The sequence below is a fragment of the Megascapheus bottae genome, unplaced genomic scaffold (assembly GCF_031878675.1).
Source record: "Megascapheus bottae isolate mThoBot1 unplaced genomic scaffold, mThoBot2.hap1 HAP1_SCAFFOLD_112, whole genome shotgun sequence".
Classification (NCBI taxonomy): Eukaryota; Metazoa; Chordata; class Mammalia; order Rodentia; family Geomyidae; genus Megascapheus; species Megascapheus bottae.
In genome coordinates this window covers 247,609-263,972 of record NW_028327430.1, presented here as the reverse complement: position 1 = coordinate 263,972, position 16,364 = coordinate 247,609, and the positions used below count along the sequence as shown (strand labels likewise).

General features: G+C 43.5%; 1 pseudogene; it reads left to right on the top strand.

Annotated features, from left to right (window-relative positions):
* Positions 1 to 14,597: 14,597 nt before the first annotated feature.
* Positions 14,598 to 15,764, top strand: LOC150039867 (uncharacterized; annotated as a pseudogene).
* The last annotated feature ends 600 nt before the right edge of the window (positions 15,765 to 16,364 follow it).

Here is a 16,364-nt window from a genome sequence, read left to right as displayed (position 1 = left end):
GCTCTGGCCTTGAGAAAGTCCAAGGACAGTGCTCAGGCCCTGAGCTCAAGCTCAGGACTGGCAAAAATAAATTCCCTTCATATTAACTTGAATTTTGTCATTCTGAAGCATGCGTATACTACCAACAGCATAGAAATTAAATTCTCTTCGTTTCCAAATCCAACAGATATTGTGACTTATTGTAAGTTATTTGCAGATGCCAAAAACAAAAAGAAATTTGAACTCGAATCTCATTCCTTAAGCCTACCAAACGTTTTCTGTTCTAAAGATGACATTATTTTCAGCTATAAGGAAATGCATACATTATTCCTTTTTATATGAAAAGATAGGGAGAGAGAGAGACAGAGACAGAGACAGAGACAGAGACAGAGACAGAGACAGAGCCAGAGACAGAGAGGATCCTGGGCTTGATCTCTGAGGCTTGCACTCAGGGCCTGAAGACTGCTCAAATCTGGTACTCTATCACTTGATCCACAGCACCTGTTCCATCTTTTTTAGTGCTAAATTGGAGAGAGAGTCTCACAAACTTTCCTGCCAGGGCTGGTGTTGAACAACAATTCTCAAATCACAGCCTCCTGAGTAGCTGATATTACCAGTGTGAGCCACTGAGCCTGGCAGTGGTGGGTGTCTTTTAATGAGCATATTTAAGTGTAAGAGTGCTTGCCTAGGGGGCATGGAGACCAGGGTTCAATTTCTTGGTACCACATACATAGAAAAAAGATGGAAGTGGTGCTGAGACTCAAGTAATAGAGCTCTAGCCCTTGAGAAAATCCAAGGACAGTGCTCAGACCCTGAGCTGAGTTCAAAGCCAGTAGAGACAAAAAAAAATCCCAGACATATGGGAGAGGCTTGGGGGAGGTCTCAGATATCAATTTATGGTATTATGGGGTCTGACACCCATGGGAGAAATGGTTCCTTCACAAGGTTTTTACCAATCTTTGTGGTGTGCTGTGCTGTGTGTGTGTGTGTGTGTGTGTGTGTGTGTGTGTGTGTGTGTGTGTGTGTCACTAAGCACAGGCATGAGTCACTGGCACTGGCACCTGGCTCCACACACACCTTTCTTGTGTGATCTTTCTGCTATTTATTTTTTGGACTGTGAGTTATCTTTTTCTAAGAAATTACACCAATGGACTGGATGCCAATGGCTTCCATCTGTTATGCCAACTACTCAGAATGCAAAGATCTGAGGACCATGATTCAAAGCCAGCCTGGGCAGGAATGTTCATAAGACTCTTATCTCTAATGATGATGATGATGATGATAATAATAATAATAATAATAATAACAATAACGCTGTGGCTGCAGCCAACTTTTCAATTGTTAGAGGCCACTGATCAACCCGCCCAGGCTCTGTCCTTTTCCAATAAATCTTATCTGCATGGAGTACAGGCATGTCAATGGCCAGTAAGGAACATTTTCATAGCTTATGCCAGCACGATCAACCTTAACATGGACCTGAATGGGTCAGGAGGTGGTCATACTGTTTTTGCCAAGCAGGATACATAAATCAAGTTCTTTTTGCTTACAGAATACTGCAGTTGGGTCATCATGGAAGGGGGTAGTAGAAACAATAAGCAATTCATTCAAGTTACAGTCAGAGTCTTACAGTTACTAAGTTCTTTTAGTCTACAGAAAGTTATAGTTTCTGGATATCATAGTAACAGCTGTTTGGTTCCCAGCATCTCCTCCCTTTTTATTTAATTTATTAAAAGGCCAAATATTGTTATAATACAGGTGAAGCAGCTTGAAGCAAAGCCATATCTCAAGGAAATAAATTTTAAGCAAGATTGGCATTAACCCATGGAAGGAAGTAGGGACCCATCCCCCTGAAGTGTTTTACAGGATACTTTTTGAGGGGAGGGGATTTTTAACCGGATCCAACCCCTATGCAGATGGGTTTGCTTCCACAAACCTGAAAGGTGTTTTTGCATTGAGCCCTCATCGGTAGATACCACTCGGTTCTACCCTACCATAGGTGCCCATGGCCTATATCTAGCCGGTTCAGGTTCTGGCCACCTTGGTAGAACTACTGTTCTTTATTGATCTGCTTGGATAGTAGGAGATAGTAGCCTCCGTGCCTTCACCGCCTCTTAAGCGGCTAAATCTAGCCTATGATAATGAATTTGAAGGGGTTTAGATGCCAGGGAGTCAATTTCCTGTTTTACAAAACTCATAATTCTATTGAATATGCATGGTCCTATGGATACAATAATCAAAATACCAAACAAAGAACCTAGGAGGGGAAGGAGATAAGGGAACAATCCATTTAATCCAGTCCAAAAGGGGTTATCAAACAATTTGATCAAACATTTGATCAAGTCCTCCTGGAGGTTCTTAATCTTGTCTCGCACAATCCCGGACTTGTTTGCATAAAAGCAGCACTGCTCCTGTAAAGCCAAACAAATTCCTCCATGTTCTGCGGTGAGTAGATATAGCCCTCTTCTATTCTGAAGAGCTACTTCAGCCAGGGAGTCAATCTGATCCTGAAGGTCATTGATAGTGCTGACCTGAACATCCTCTTTTAACTGATTGGACAATTTAACAGTGTAGTGACAATGTAAGAGTGTAGTGACACTCCCAATCCTGCTGTTCCTGCATCTAGGGCTGCAGTGATTCCCAATCCTGCCAGGAGGGGAATAAAAACAGTCCGCTTATGTCTTCCTCTTATCATTTCTAAGCTGGGAATTGGCAAAGGTTCACCTCCAGGAATAATGTCTATATCGGGGAGCAATGAAGCAAGTACACAAACTCCAGTCCAACTTATAGGAAGTTGGGTAAAAGCCAGGTTGCCTCCACAAACAAACACCTTTCCTAAAGGAGGGCAAAGGGAAATAGAAGAATAATTAGTAACTGCTAAACAATCGCTAAAAGAAACTATTCCTACATTCATATCAAAGGTATTATTCTGAGATTGACCAAAAAAGCACAAAGAAGCATTAAAGCCAACAGGTTGAATTTTAAAGAAATGGTTAAGGCTGCAATTTAAGGTAGATTTAATAGGGCTAAGGGAGTTATTGCTTGGAATAGCGATTTGGATTGGTCTGCCCATTGACATACACAACCAACAATTTTCCGCTAATGAAGGATTGGAATAATTAAGCATGCTATGAGTAGCTTCTAAAATATTAGTGGTATGTACATCCAAATCTGTCTGTTTAGGCTTGGAGAGGGCTAATGGTTAGTAATTAATTTTAGGATATAATTTTCTTTTTAATTTTATTAACCTTTTATGAACTTTGGCATCCCTGATAACATCATTTGGGCCTCCTCCATCCGAACTGTGAATTGTTGCATGCTTGGGCCAATGGCTGTATTGTCCTTCAACTCCCAAACAGGAGGCCTCAGTATATTTGTTAGTGGGACCCAACACTTGAAGGTTATTACTCCAATCACCACCCGCTACAGCATTTTTTGTTTGTTTTAAAACAGCAATGAAAGAATAATTATTATTAGAAACACATTCCTGTACTTTATCATAGCAGGAGGAATGCATCTGGGTTACATAACATAGGTACATGAAGGAGGACATGATCCCGGTTTGCCTTTTAGGGGTGAATGGTCTTAGGCTTATCAGCACACTGCCATTCTGGTTGCTGAAATCCTCCCACACTACTGCTTATGAGTAGCAAATAAGCATCAAAAGCACCACAGTCTACATGTTGAAGTTATTTAGTGGGAAAACTACTAATCCATCCCCCATGGCAATTACAGTGGTTATCAAAAAGGAAATGTAGGAGGGCTTCTTTATCTAGTAAAGGTCCAAATCCTCCGATGACTGATTTCCTAGCCCTTGGTCTGGGCGATATCCTTGATTAAGCATCTGTTGAGAACTTAATTCATTGAGGCTGCACATAATGAGTCCCATCTGAGAAAGAATGTCTCTGCCCCATAAGTTAACTGGGAGGCCGGTGACCACATAAGGCTGCACCATGCCTTGATTTCCTTCCTTGTCTTCCCACGGAATAATTTTAGAACTGAAGAGGGTTAGAAGTTTGTCCAATTCCTTTTAGGTGAGTCATAGAAGGGTTAAGGGGCCAGGCTGAAGGCCAATCCCTATTGAAAATAATAGTAGCATCTACTCCTGTATCAATAATGCCCTCAAAAATCCTTCCATCTAACTTTAACTTTAATAAAGGTCTCTTATGTGTAATTTCCTGTATCTGAGGAACCAAAATTATGAGTGCCGCTCTGGCGTTTGTGACTGAGGCTGTCAGCAATGAGAGGTAGCAATGCCAACTGAGCAATCCTCTGAACAGGGAAAACAATTATAGGTCCTTGAGACGCAGTTGCCACTATTTTTATTTCGCCAGTATAATCATTATCAATAATGCCTGGTGAAATATTCAGACCCTGGATGGTGGATCTTCCACGTCCCAGAATTAAGCCAAATGTGTTCGGGAGAGAGGGCCAAAAATTCCACTGGACAGAATCTGAGTCCTGGAATCAGGAGTTAATATTGATTGGGAGGTGGCACAGAGGTCCAGTCCTGCACTACCTGGCTTTGCTTGCATGAGGGAGATGACATTAGATGAGCTGCAGATTGGGGGACAAACCTGACAGCTCCAGGGTTCGATCCCATAGTTAGCTTGGGGCCCTGAGGTGGGCTCCTCATCAAGTTTCCCTGTTTCTGGGTAATGGATTTCCCTGATTACCAGTTTTTGATCGACATTCTGAGGCCCAATGTTTTCCTCTTTTGCATCCAGTGCAGAGCAGAGAAAGTGCTCCACAGCAGCGCAGACCTGCCAGCTGCAGACAGAGCCCTAATGAAAGCTTGTGAACATGGCCAGAACTAATAAATATTTCTCAATCCTGACTCTTCAGGACTTAACTCTCCAATTAAAGGACATAGATTGTCTAGTTGGATCAAAAAACAAGATCCATCATTCTGCTGTCTTCAAGAAACACATCTTATCCAAAAAAACAAACATCTTTTGAAAATGAGAGGTTGGAATAAACTCGATTAATCTAATATCGCCCATAAACAGGCTGGAGTTGCCATCTCATTTCAGATAAAACAGACTTCAAACTAAAATTAGTGAGAAAAAACAAAGAAGGTTACTACATACTACTAAAGGGATCTTTCCTCCAGAAGGACATAACCATCCTAAATATCCACACACCGAATCCTGGAGCTCCGAAGTTCATCAAGCAAACTTTACTTTCACTGAAACCATACATAGATTGAAACACAGTGATTATTGCTGACTTTAACACACCACTCTCACCTTTGGAGAGATCAACAAGGCAAAAACTCAACAGAGAAACCTTAGAATTGAACAATTATATAGACCAACTAGATCTAACAGACATCTGCAGAATATTCCACCCAGCAACAACACAATATACATTTTCCTCAGCTGCACATAGAACATTTTCCAAAACAGACCACATTTTAGGCCATAAAACAAACCTGCACAGATTCAGAAACACTGAAATTATTCCTTGCACTCTCTCAGAACACAAGGGCATCAAATTGGAACTGAACACACATCTCCACCAACGAAACTCTGTAACTCATGGAGATTGAACAACACATTGTTGAATCACCAATGGGTCATCGAAGAGATCAGAACAGAAATCCAACAGTTTATGAAAATTAACAAAAAGGAGCACACTAAATACCACCTCCTTTGGAACACAGCAAAGGCAGTACTCAGAGGGAAATTTATAGCTCTGAGTGCCTACAATAACAAATTGGAAAAAGAGCAACAAACTAACCCTAATCCCACTAAAAGGAAACAAATTATTAAAATCAAAGCAGAATTAAATGATTTGGAATCCAAAAAAACTATAGAAAGTATCAACAAAAGAAGGAGTTGGTTCTTTGAAATAATTAACAAAATTGACAAACCCTTAGCAAATCTTACCAAAAAAAGAAGGGAGCATATTGAAATAAACAAAAATCACAGACGAAAATGGTAATATCATGACAGAAATTACCAAGATCCAGAATATCATGAGGGAATACTTGTCAACCCTTTATGCCAACAAAATTTGAGAATCTAGAAGAAATGGATGAATTCCTAACCAATATTAGCATACCCACACTGAACCAAGAACTAACCAAACTAAACAGGCCTATTTCAAGCACTGAAATAGAAATGGCAATGAGAGACCTTCCACCTAAGAAAAGCCCAGGGCCAGATGGATTCACAGCTGAATTCTATAAGGTCTTCAAAGCAGACCTCACACCAATACTCCTCAAGTTCTTCAACGAAATTGAAAAGGAAGGTTCTTTACCAAACTCATTCTGTGAAGCCAGTATAATCCTCATCCCCAAACCAGACAGAGATTCATCAAAGAAAGAGAACTATAGACCTATTTCTTTGATGAACATCAATGCAAAGCTTCTCAACAAAATACTGGCCAAGCATCTACAACAACTCATAAAAAATTATACACTATGATCAAACAGGTTTCATCACAGGAAGGCAAAGCTGGTTCAACATATGCAAATCAATTAATATAATTCAACACATCAACAGAGCAGGGACAAAAATCACATGATTGTCTCAATACATGCAGAAAAGGCATTTGACAAGGTCCAACACCCCTTTATGTTAAAAGCTCTGGAGAAAGTAGAAATCCATGGAACATTCCTCAATATAATGTTATAAATTCTTTTTTTTGCCAGTCCTGGGCTTGTACTCAGGGCCTGAGCATTGTCCTTAGACTTTCTCAAGGCTAGAGCTCTACCACTTGAGCCTCAGCACCACTTCTGGCTTTTTTTTCTATGTATGTGGTACCGAGGAATCGAACCCGGGTCCTCGTGCATGCTAGGCAAGCACTTTAACCACTAGGCCAAACTCCCAGCCCCTAATGTTATAAATTCTTTAAAAAAATAAAAATAAATTGCCAGGTGGTTGGTCTGGTGGTAGAGTGCTTGCCTATCATGCACGAAGACCCGGGTTTGATTTCTCGGTACCAAATACATAGAAAAAAGCCAGAAGTGGTGCTGAGGCTCAAGTGATAGAACTCTAGCCTTGAGAAAGTCCAAGGACAGTGATCAGCCTTGAGTTCAAGGCCCAGTACTGGCAAAAGTATAAAAATAAAATTTATAGATATTTAGTGAATATGAGGTGATACAAATTTAGTTTTTATTAGTATTTACATAGTGACTAATGCTTAACATCTGAGAAAAATGTTGTGATTATAGCCAATTAATAAAAGTTCACCAGGGCATATGTTGAATAAATATCTAGAGTTCAGTCAACTTATAAAGAAAAACAAAAACAGTTCATTTCTCTATCCCACTTGCTAAGGTCACTGAAGGTCACTGTGGTTTGAAGCCAGCCTGAGCAGTAAAATCCATGAGACTTGCTTTAGTGTGTGCCTACCAGTGATTGACTTAACTTGATTGGTGTTTTGTTGAAGAGTAGATCTCTACTACTTTCTCACTCTGAGTGGTTCATTGGAGATAAATAGTCTCATAAACTTTCTTGCCCTGGACTGCTTTAACCATGATCCTCAGATGTCAATCCTCCATGTAATTTCCTTCTGTTTCCAGTGGACATTTATCTCGTATGAACCACCAAAGTAATAAAAAGGCCAGACTTGAGCTATGGATCCTGTAATGGAGCCTGCTACCTTGAACTTAAAAACAAATAAATGAAAAACCCCACCCAAATCCTAAGTGTAGTTTGGGCTCTACTGGCACTCCGTCTGAATGGTAAGGAAAAAAACATTTGTGGGGACAGTTACCAGGACTTGAGTTCAATCCCCAGCACAGGAACAAAAATAACAACGAGCCAAGTGTAAAGATGAAAAATAACTACCCCTAGACCCAAAATGATTCCCCTTCAGTAAGCAGAATAAAAGAATAAAAAAAAACCCCTCCAATTCGAATTATCTCCAAGTACCCAAAGGCTGAAAAAACAGGAACTTCTGGAGCCTAGTCAGCCATTGTTCTCACAGGTGTCTATAAACTCCAGGAACTAATCTATTTTGTGTCAAAATTAGACTGCATGTACAGCATTGTATAGCATTTCTTTCCCAAACCATAAAACTACTCTTTGACAGTTGAATGGGACCCAGCTGGCGTGAGAATTTCCCATCAGTTTCCACTGGCTTGGGAAGCTCCTAATCCTTATCTTATCTCACTCGACCAACCGATGGGTGTAAACCTGTGATTTTTGCCTTTAAAAAGACTGTGTAAACCCTGACTGTCAACTCCTCCCCCCACCTCACTGCCTCACTGCCTTGGGGTGCTCATGGACAGAGTTCCTTGCCTGGCTCGTAACCTGCAATAAATTTTGCTTTCACATTTTGGACGCCTCTATCTCAGTGGTTTTCTTTGGGGACCCCGTCTCAGGGCACAACACCAAGCAGTGCAGAAGTGCTTCATGTGTGTAATTCTAGCTAGTCAGAAGGCTGAAATCTAAGGGTTCTGGTTCAAACCCAGCCCAGGCCAGAAATGCTGTATGAGTCACTTACAATAACTTATCACTCAAAACGCAGAAGTTGCATTGTGGAGCAAAGTTGTAGAGTGTCTAGTTTTGAGCAAAAGAATTTAAGAATACTTCCCAGACCATAAGTTCAAGCCCCACATTGGGTTAAACAACAAAGCCAGTAGTTGAACTGTGGCCCAAGTACCAGGGCTTCTCAATGTTGAGAGAAAAAAATACAAAAACCAAAACATCTCAAATGAAAAAAGAAAAGAGGGAGAATGGTTAATCCCAACAAGAACTTAGAGGACCTGAAAAAATAAAACTGGAATACTACAAAAAATATATGTACAGAAATAGTGACCTAGATGAAAAGGAAGAGGAAGTAGAGAAGAGCCAGGTAAATACTATCACATCATGTCACACATCTGGAATCCTACCTGCAGAGGTTGCTGAGATCTGAGGAGTATGGTTCAAAGCAATCCTGGGCAGGAAAGTCTATGAGACCTGCTTTAGTGAGTGGCAGTGGTTGGCTTGAACTTGTTTTGCACATGGATAGAGTTCTAATATTTCCTGTCTGTTGGTTGATTACAGATTAGTCTCATGGACTTTACTGCCCAAGCTGGCTTTGAACCACAATCCTCAGATCTCAGAGCTTCTGTAATGCCCCCATGTTCACATAAGAGTCTTGCCCCTTAAACCACCAAAAAAAACCAGATAAGAATGAAAGAGAGAGAGAGAGAGAGAGAGAGAGAGAGAGAGAGAGAGAAAGAAAAAAGAAAAAAAGAAAGAAAGGAAGGAAGGAAGGAAGGTGGGAGGGTGAGAGGAAAGGCGGGTAGGGAGATAGAGGGAGGGAAGGAAGAAGGAAAATAAAAAGAGAGAAAAGAAAGAGAAAGAAAACAGAATGAAAGACAGGGAGGGAGGAGGAAAGGAAAGAAAGTAAGAAAGAAAGAAAGAAAGTAAGAAAGAAAGAAAGAAAGAAAGAAAGAAAGAAAGAAAGAAAGAAAGAAAGAAAAAAGAGAAAGGAAAGGAAAGGAAAGGAAAGGAAAGGAAAGGAAAGGAAGGAAGGAAGGAAGGAAGGAAGGAAGGAAGGAAGGAAGGAAGGAAGGAAAGAAGGAAGGAAAGAGAAGGGAGGGAGGTGGGAGGGAGGAAGAGAAGGAAGGAGAGAAGAAAATGAGCAGAGAACTAAATAGAAAAAGAAGCAAAAAAGAAAGAGACAAAGAGAAAATGTAAGCAAGCAGACAGGCAAGCAAGCAAGCAAACAAGAAAAGAACAAATAAAATAAAGTCTGAAGTTAAACTTTTGTTGGTGTGAATCCTGCTAGCCTGAAGGGAAAAAAGCAAAGCAAAGATAACTGTAGGGATGAAAAATAATTACCCCCAGACTCAAATTATTCCCCTTCCAGTAAGTGGAACAGAAACTCAGCTTGACTCAAAGATAAGAGTTTCGAACCCAGAGGATATGTAAACAGGAAAGAACATTTAATAAGTTACCTTATCAGAAAAGAACTTCTGGACCATAATTAACAGTTGTTCGTGGTTTTTGTAACTGTAGAATCCCCCCCAACTTGCCTAGCAACTGTTTGTGATTTTTGCCTTTAAATACACTGTGTAATATCTGACTGTCAACTCCTCCCAGCCTCGCTGCCTAGTGCCTGTGGAAGAGTTCCTTGCCTGGCTCATATCCCACAATAAAACCTTGCTGTTGCATTTTGGACACCTCAATCTCGGTGGTCTTCTTTGGGGGACCCCTCCTCTGGGCCCAACATCTGGGGGCTCGTCCAAGATACCCCAGGAATGCCACTGGCACCCTCTGAGGCCTGAAGGGTTTGTTGATTAGTAACCGGTAAGAGCACTTGCTGTTTGTCTGTGTCTGTGTTGTTGCTGTTTTCACTTCCACTCTGTAGGTCGATCGGTCGCATCTGTATCTGCTGGCTCTCACTGGGATAGACGTGTCCAGACAGTGATCCTGGAGGGAACGGGAGACGTCCCAGTCCCCACTCTGGGCAAAGGGTCTTTGGAACCCAAGCCATCTGGGGGCACCGGAAGTGTGTCCGTCTGGGCAAAGGGTCTTTAGACCCCAAGCCATCTGGGGACACCGAAGAGGTGTCCATCTGGTTTGACACACTGAGTGGAGTGTGTCTGGGCAGCTCCTGAGTGAGAGTAAGGGGGTGCTGTTTGGTCCCGGGAACTTTCTGTGAAATTTGTCTCTTTGAATTTGTTGGTTGTTACCTGTTGTGTGTTTGTCTCTAGTCTACTACTTTTCTACTCCTTTAAGATGGGGAATAACACCTCTTCTCCCCTAGATCTTGCACATTGGCAGGATATGCAGGAGACTGCCAGCAACAACAGTATAATAATTAAAAGGAAAAAATGGGTCACTATCTGCTCTTCTGTGTGACCCACATTCAATATCGGGTGGCCCACTGGTGGAACTTTCGACCTGGCTACCATCCGGAGAGTACAGGAAATTGCCTTCCGACCGTGTACAGGACACCCCGACCAAATTCCCTATGTAATTACATGGAGAGGATTAATTGAAAAGGAAGGGGGGGCCATACCCTTGGGTTAAATCTTTCTTGCCTCCACAGGTACCTAATTCAATTGTTCTGGCTACCCAGACCAAGAGAGCACACACTCGTGCTCCCATTCTGCAAGGGGGCACTAGTGAGGCTGAGCTCTTTCCCCCTCCCTATATGCCCCTGACAGCTCCGGAGGTACCTGCGGCCCTGAACTCACAGGGCTCAGATGAGGGCCTGGCTCAATCCACCCAGAGTAGACGCGGAGGAACCCCCCAAGCCGACTCCACTGTCGCCTTGCCCTTGCTTCCAGTGGGGCCTCAGTCGCTCGGGGCAATCAAGGCTTTCACTACTGGCCATTTTCCACTAGTGATCTCTATGATTCAAAGGCTCAAAACACCCCCTTTTCTAAAGACCCCCAAGATCTCACTAATTTGCTAGAAATTGTTCTCTTTACTCACCAGCCAACCTGGGATGATTGCCAACAGCTCTTGGGAGTTCTGTTCACCAACGAGGAATGGAACAGAATCCTGGAGAACTCCCGCAGACTGGTCCCAGGCCCTACTGGTTACCCCACCACAGACCCCACTCTGATTGCAGCCACTTTTCCATGCGAACACCCCAACTGGGACTACAACGAGGCAGAAGGTAGGGAGTGTCTCCGAATCTATCACCAGGCTCTACTGGCAGGTCTCAAGGCTGCAGCTCGCAAGCCTACTAATATGGCCAAAGTTTATGATGTAAGACGGGGGCTATCAAAAGTCCAGCAGCTTATCTAGAAAGACTCATGGCAGCCTTCAAGCAATATACCCCTTATGATCCTGAGCTAGAAGAGAGCAGACAGGCAGTTATTCTAGCCTTTATCATCTAGGCAACACCAGACATCAGGAAGAAATGGCAGTCCTTGGAAAGACTAGGCAAGAAAGGATTAAGAGAGTTAGTAGCTGTGTCAGAGAACGTGTATAACAAAAGAGAGACTGAAGAGCAGAAAGGAGAAAGAAGAGAGAGAGAGAGACAAGAAAGAGAGGATCAGAGAGACAGGAGACAAGAAAGACAGATAAAAATATTTTGGATGGACAACAGAGGCAAATGGAACAAGTACTCCTATCCACCATTGGCAAACCTCAGGATAAAAATAGAAGACTGAAGTTAGGAAAGAACCAGGGCACCTACTGTAAGGAAGAAGGGCACTGGGACAAGGAATGCCCTAAGTAAAACAGGAGAAACTTTCAAGGGGAAAACATACCCCAATCCTGACTGCTCAGGAAGAAGACAGCGACGAGAGGGGACAGGGCTCAGTCCCCCTCACTGAGCCTAGGGTAACTCTCAGAGTGGAGGGGAAACCAGTCCAGATCATGGTGGACACTGGGGCTGAAAAATCTGTACTTCTGACAACGGAGGGCCCATTATCAGAAAAACGCACCTGGTTACAAGGAGCTACTGGGTCTAAAACATATGCATGGACCATCAAAAGAACTGTTGACTTGGGAGAAGGGCAAGTAACCCACTCCTTTCTAGTTATCCCAGAATGCCCCTACCCACTACTGGGCAGAGATCTTCTCTCTAAGATGAGAGCTCAGGTGCACTTCACTGAAGAAGGGGCTCATCTAAAAAATGCCCAAGGAAAAGTCATACAAGTACTTCTCACAACCACCTTAGATAATGAATATAGACTGCACCAAAAACCTGGAGTGTTGCAAACAGATATAGATACCTGACTGAAACGCTTTCCCTCAGCATGGGCAGAAACTGGGGGGATGGGACTGGCTGAGCACCGCCCCCCAGTCTTTGTGGAAATCAGTCCGGGTGCTGACCCTGTCAGAGTACGCCAATACCCCATGCCACTGGAAGCAAAAAGAGGAATAACCCCTCATATCAGATATTTCTTGAGTTTAGGGGTTCTAAAACCTGTTCAGTCAGCATGGAATACTCCTCTTCTGCCTGTCAAGAAACCCCACTCCCAAGATTACAGGCCTGTTAGGATCTGAGGGAAGTAAATAAAAGAGTGATAGATATTCACCTTACTGTGCCTAACCCATATACTCTGCTTAGCACACTACCACCAGAAGGCCAGTGGTATACAGTGCTTGATGTAAAGGATGCCTTCTTCAGCCTCCCTCTCGCCCCCAAGAGCCAACCTTATTTCGCCTTTGAGTGGCATGATCCTGAAGTTGGGGTCAGTGGGCAGCTAACCTGGACTAGACTACCCCAGGGATTCAAAAATTTGCCCACCATCTTTGATGAAACCCTACAGGAAGACCTGAGTGAGTATCGTGCCCTAAACCCCAATGTGAGTCTGCTTCAATATGTATGTGATTTACTATTAGCAGCAGAATGCATCTCGGGAACTGAAAGATTGCTGGTAACGTTGGGACAATTAGGGTATCAGGCATCAGCAAGAAAGCCCAAATATTCCAGGAAAATGTAGAATACCTTGGATACATACTAAAGAAGGGACAGAGATGGCTGTCTAAAGCAAGAAAAGAAACTGTGTTAAGAATCCTTATGCCAACGACAGCCAGACAAGTCAGGGAGGTTTTGGGAACAGCAGGCTTCTGCAGGCTGTGGATACCAGGCTTCGCTGAAATGGCCAAACCTCTCTATGAGGCCTCCAAAAACTCCCCTGTATTCAATTGGACTGAACAGATGCAGAAAGCTTTCGAGGCAATCAAAAGAAGCCTCTTGGAGGCCCCCACCTTGGGCTTACCTGATGTAAACAAACCTTTCACGCTGTTCGTGGCAGAAAATAAAGGGATAGCAAAAGGGGTGCTCACTCAGCCAATTGGACCTTGGAAACGCCGGTAGCCTACCTATCAAAGAAATTGGACCCTGTTGCTGCTGGGTGGCCCCCATGCTTAAGGATAATAGCTGCAGTAGCCCTCTTAGTAAAGGACGCTGACTCTGGGACAAAACCTAACTGTGGCCACTCCGCATGCTCTGGAGGGAGTGCAAAAACAGCCACCTGACCGGTGGATGAGCAATGCCCGCATGGTCCATTACCAGACTCTGCTACTTAACCCCACGCGAATCAGCTTTTGCGTACCCACAGCCTTGAACCCAGCTACTCTGCTACCAGATCCAGACTTGGAAGCACCTCTGCATGACTGTGAGAAGATTTTGGCCTAAGCACACAGCCTCAGGCCAGACCTGCTGGATTCACCATTGCAACATACTGACCACACCCGGTTTACAGATGGTGGTAGCTTCATTCAAGACCGAAAGAGGTATGTAGGCTCGGTGGTCACAACAGATACTGAGATAGTGTGGGTGGGAAATCTGCACAGAGAGCAGAATTAGTGGCACTAACAAAGGCTTTGTAGATGGGAAGAGGAAAAATACTAAATATCTACACGGACAGCCGATATGCTTTTGCCACCGTGCATGTCCATGGAGCTATATGCCAAGAGAGGGAGCTGCTGACAGCAGAAGGGAAAGCTATCAAAAACAAATATGAAATTGTGAGTCTCATTCAGGCCCTATGGGGACCCACAAAGATTGCTATTATGCACTGCCCTGGTCACCAAAGGGAAGTTGACACAGTGACTAAAGGAAACAGTCTGGCTGAATTAGCTGCCAAGGAAGCAACCCTCAAACCTAACACGGATGTATTGACTTTAGTAGACCCAGGGCCACGAACATTACTTCCTGTGCCCCAATACTCCCAAGAAGACTTGGAATGGATAGCAAAAATTCCCATGGCCCATCAACCCCAGGATAGAGAAGGAAACAAAGACTGGTGGAAGACTTGTGAGGGAAAGCTCATTTTGCCATAAGAACTGGATAAAGGAGTTCTTAAAAAGATCCACCGAGTTTCTCACATAGGAACCCAAAGAATGCAGGACTTGCTTCAATGCTCTCAAGTAAAAATTAGACAAGGGAATCAACTCATTGAGGACATTGTTAAAAATTGTAAGGCTTGTCAAATGACTAATGCTCCTAATCAACCGTTATCAAAAAGAGCCTGCCTTTGAGGGGACAGGCCAGGTGCATATTGGGAAGTAGACTTTACAGAAATTAAGCCAGGAAAATTTGGATACAAATATTTGCCAGTCTTTGTAGATACCTTTTCAGGATGGGTCGAGGCATACCCCACAAAGCATGAGACTGCAACTGTTGTACCTAAGAAGATTCTGGAAGAACTCTTACCTAGGTATGGCTTCCCATCCACTATTGGGTCAGACAACGGACCGGCCTTTGTCTCTAAAGTAAGTCAGGGAATAGCCTCTGCACGGGGGACAGATTGGAAATTGCATTGTGCTTATAGACCCCAGAGTTCAGGACAAGTGGAAAGGATGAATCGGACCCTAAAAGAGACCTTAACCAATTTGGCCTTAGAGACTGGCGCAGACTGGGTGTCACTTCTTCCTTTCACCCTATTTAGAGTAAGGAACTCTCCATATCAGCTAGGCTTTACTCCCTTTGAAATAATGTATGGATATCGCCCAGCCATCGTTGCAAGTCTTCAAACCGATTTATTGACTGACCTAGATGATGTTGATTTTCTGAGTAAGCTTGACTACTTGCAGCTTGTGCATAAGAATGTATGGCCCCAACTCAAAGCCCTTTATGATTCTGCTTCTGTCCCTACCCCCTATTTGTTCAGACCAGGTTACTGGGTGTTTATTCGGAGACATAACTCTAAAACTCTGGAACCACGCTGGAAAGGGCCCTACGTGGTGCTACTGATGACCCCCACCGCTCTCAAAGTAGATGGAGTCACTGCCTGGATCCATTACTCACATGCCAGACCAGCAGATCCCTTTGCCCTGAAGGAAGATTATTGTGGAGATAACTGGAAGGCCAGAAGACACCTCTCCAATCCTTTAAAGCTTAAGATATGCCGCCACTCACAAGCCTTCTAACTCTTTTCCTTTGTCTAGTTAATGGTAACCCATATCTCCCTTGGAAGAAGACCTGGCTAGTCATCAATGCGGAAACGGGAGTCTTCGCAAATTCCAGCACTTCACTCCACTACCCCAAGGACTCCTGGTTCCTGGACTTGTGCGGAGATCTATGTGTTCTGGCAGGAGAACTTTGGAACCCCTTGGACAGGAACCAAGCTCGCCACTTCTATGTCTGTCCAGCCCACTCCCGATCCCCAAGTCAGATTCAAAAATGTGGAGGAACAGGAGATGCATACTGTGTTAGCTGGGGGTGTGAGTCGACTGGACATATATGGTGGGACCCCCCAGTTAAAGGGGACTTGATTATGGTTAAGAAAGGGGAGCCAAGTGAAGATTGTTCTGGAAAATGTAACCCTTTTCGAGTGACTTTCACCCAGCAAGGGAAACAAGCAGACTGGGCCACTGTAAAACTTGGGGGCTTAGGATGTATCGTTTGGGAAGGAACCCCACTCTTAACTTTTACTATTAAGCACATAACCAAGCCAATAGCAGTACCCGTGGGAATCAACCGAGTCCTAAATCCCCAAAGCCCCACCCATAGATTTCATGCTCCCTCTA